This window comes from Balaenoptera acutorostrata, chromosome 10, assembly GCF_949987535.1.
Source record: "Balaenoptera acutorostrata chromosome 10, mBalAcu1.1, whole genome shotgun sequence".
In the NCBI taxonomy this organism is placed as follows: domain Eukaryota; kingdom Metazoa; phylum Chordata; class Mammalia; order Artiodactyla; family Balaenopteridae; genus Balaenoptera; species Balaenoptera acutorostrata.
The window spans coordinates 41,479,234-41,483,081 of record NC_080073.1 but is presented as its reverse complement, the minus strand read 5'-3'; positions in this window follow the sequence as shown (position 1 = coordinate 41,483,081).

The window sequence follows — 3,848 nt, the reverse complement described above, 5'->3', positions numbered from 1 at the left end:
GCAAGAATCAAGAATCCAAGGTCTTACTCTGCTGGGGGCTCAGAAGCAGATCCAGGAAGACCTAGGAGAAAAGGGGACATTTGAAGGGTATATGAGACACCCCCCAAGCCAAGAAGGGGAGGGCAAGTCAGACAGTGAGAAGCAGGGGTAGAGACTCACCAGGGTTCAGGCAATGGGAACCCCAGGGCAGTGGTGCCTGCAGGGAAGTGGCTCCCAGAAGTGGAGCCTCCAAGTCTCTGAGCCCAGCCCTGCACACAATAAGTTCTCAAGCGTTTGGGGAGTAAGTGATCTGATCCAGGGGGGTCACAGGAAGGTGTCTGAGCAAAGGAGTGGCTCCATCAGGTCTGACCTTCCAGAACACTTTTCTTTCTCTCTCATCCCTCTCCTCTCTCTGCTAGGTCATCACGTCTTTGCCTCCGTCTGCCCCCAAATAGCCCTCTGTGATCATGCTTAAATTGGAAAATATATGTGGAGCACTAAGTGGGAGGGGCGGAGGTGGCCACTATTCCGTCAGGGACCCAGCTCTGCTCCCTGGGCCAGGAATGGCTTCCAGAGCCTGCTGTGGGGCGAAGGGTGTTGCAGAGGGGTGGCGTATGCTAGTTGGCCCAGAAGTCAGCACTCCTGTTCCCTGCCTCTGCATGCCCACACCAGCTCAGGAAGGCAGGGAAGGAAAGGGGTGCAGTGGAGGTGGAGGGAGGCTAAACCACCAGTCTCCCTATGGAGAGAGCATGACTGAGTCCATAGTCGCCGGGGCTTCTGCTTCCCACCTGCGAAGCGGGGCTTGAGGTTTTCATTCACTCCTGAAGAGGCAGAGGGGCCCCAGAGATGGAGCAGTGGTCCAGGACAGGTAGGAGCTGGGTGTGTGACTTCGAGCTGCCTCTCGTCCTTGCTGGGCCCAGCTGGTGACCAGTGCCCCCTCCAGCTCCGGGGAGGTCTCTGAGATAGGCATAGCCATTCTTCTGTTACCCTGGAACCTCCTCCAAGGTGGCGACTCACCTGTCTCCATCGGGGGCCCTTCAGCCTCTTCCACAGCCTGAGAGGGCCCTGGGTGTTGGGAAGGGCTGGGGACCTGGTCTGGATGAGCTGGGTGACCTCTAGCATGCCATTGCCCCTCGCTGAACATCGTTCTCCCACACAGTTTTATAAACTTCCCCAAAGTACTTCCCCTTCTGGCCAGTTCAACCACGTCCATGGCGCCTCTGGGCCAGGCTCTGTGCCGGGTGTCAGACAGCCAGGCAGACACAGCCCTGGTCCCAGTCCGAGATGTTCCCAGTGTCATTGTCAGTTCATTGCTTAGCTCAGCTAGCGTGCCCTGAGGCATTCAGGGTGATAGGAAACTGAGGCCCAGAGAGATGGCCCAGCAGTCCCCAGATGGCCCAGTCTGAACCAGGACCACCCACATAGATGGTCCCTCCAGGCCAAGCAGAACCCAGTGTCAAGAACTAAGGGTCTCCCACCCAAGGTCTCCCCACCACCGCCCCCAGGCAAGACCCAGTGTCTGAGCTAACCCCCTTCCCACTGCCTCCTCCTTCCTGGCCCCCTCATCCCTTCAAACCGCAGGGCCCATCCGGCCTCTGGAAAGCGTGCCCAGGACCTCGGTGATATTTTGAGTTTAAGAAAACTTTGCAGTCGGCAGGAGCTCTTAAAGGTTATAAATAGCAGCAGCAGGAGCCCATGCCGGGAGAGGCGGAAACACGTGTCAAACACACATGGGAGGTGGTATTCCAAGGCACAGACCCCCTCCTCACCACCACTAGGGACTCACCAGGCTTCAGGGGATTTTACAGCCACTGGAGTGGGAAGTCACACCCCACCTGGAAGGTGTCTGGGAAAGAAGACTCTGCTCTTGCCCCCAGCCAGGGTCCCTGAGCGGTTGGCCAGGTTGCCCCGGGCACATGGGGGCGCTGTTGAAAGGGGTCTGGGGTGGGAGGTCTTGCTCCTACCCTCTCCCTCTCTGCACAACACGGGAACCCTGGGGGCTGAGAGGAGTTTTGGATTGCATCCCCTCTAACCCCGGTCAGCATAAGCCCAGGGTGAAGAAGGAATTATTCCAAGGTCACACAGGAGCTGGGTAGGATTCAGACCCCCAACCCACAGTTCTTTTCACCAAATGCTGCTGCTGCATCCCTTCCATTTTGAGGGACCACAGGACAACACCTTACCCCACCTGATTAAGCACAGCTGGAGGACTGTGTGGAGGGGCCCCTGATACGCGTCATCCCCTCCTGACCTGGGGGTGAGCAGACCCTAGGGCCTCATCTCTCAACAGCCCATCCAGTCCCCACGTTTCCACTTCTGATGAAGATCTGCCTTTGAACAGATGAGGAAGGGAGCGCTGGAGAGGGCAAGGGATTCCCCCCACCCCAGAGGGCTGCACACCCATGCCCACCTTGCCAGGGTGTGGCTTGTGGACAACCCAAGGCCAGGTGTGGGGTCTTCACAAGGAATTCAGCTCTGGTTTGGGCCACTGCAGTCTCAGGTTTGCCTTGAAGGCCATACGCTTTGAGGACATGCTCTCAGGAGCCTGGTCTGAGGGAACACAGACATGAAGACCCCTTCGATTTTCCCGACTGCTCCACAATAGGCATAGGCAGGAACCGTTACTCCAATGCAAAGACTGGGAAGCCAAGGTGTGTCTGAGTTCCCCATGGCCATCCCTAGTTCTGCCTCACTCGTGCCCCACCTGCTGCCCATGGCCCCCCACAGGTCTGGGGGCAGCAGCCAGGCCTGGCGTCCAGGCGCTCTGAACCTCAGGGAGCCCCGAAGGGTTTATGGGGCTCCTAATGAATGGGCCTGTTGAGCTCAGAGGGGGCCGGGCCCGAGTAAACATGACTGGGTCTGAGCTGCCATTCTCCCCCTGCCTCCTTCTTCAGGACCCAGGACGAAAATACGACTTCCTGTCCCTGGAGCTGAGGGCTAGACTCGCCCCTCAGAGCCCTGGGCTGGGGCCCACAGGAGGAGCACAGCCTGGCCTGCACGGGCAGCCCCCAAGGTTGCGGGGGAGACGGGACCTCAGGTTTTCAGAGTCACAGGTCTGCATCCAGGACCCGAGTGCTTGGGCACTTTATGGGGCCCCTTCAAGCCCTGAACTGTCCATCTGTTAATGACAGACTGGGAAACTGAGGCCATGAATAGGAAGGGGATCCACAGGTCAGGACAGAACAGGCACTGAGCCCCAGCCTCTTGCTTCTCTGGCCAGTGAGGATGGGAGCAGCTGGAAGAGCAGGGGGCGTGTGTGGGCTCAGAGGAGGGAGAGGCTCCGTGGGGGGAGGCCCAGGGCAGTGGGAAGCTTTACAGAGGGCAAAGGAGGTCTTCCCCCTTGGACACGGCTGCCCACTGACCTGTAAAGCTGAAGTCTGCCCCCCCTCCATTGGCCCTGGTCACAGAATGGGTCCTACATGCCCTGGGATACCCCTTGGAGCCAGACACTTGGGAGTAGCCCAGGCCAGGGGCAGGAGCCCTGTTAAGTGCTATTTGTCATAGTCTCGCTATATGGCCCTGGCCAGCCCAGTCTACTCTCTAAGCCTCATTTTCCCTACCTGAAGGCCAGGTATTGGCAAGTTCCCTGCCCCTCTTTCCAGCTTGTGAACTAGAAAGTACTTTGGAAACTATAAAGAGTGCTACCCTCCCCAGGAGCCTGGGAGACCTGGGGAGAGGTCGCCCCTGAGTGCGGGGGCCCTAGGAACATGCCCCAGCCACTGGGTGGTTCCAGGCCAGCCGCCTCACATGCTAAGCACTGGGGGCTGTGGCTGGAATGTGTGGGGAGGCAGCTGCCACGTGAATCATTACACCTCATCAGGCTGAGCCTGGGACTTCCAGACTCAAACCAGCTCAGACTGGGCTCTGGC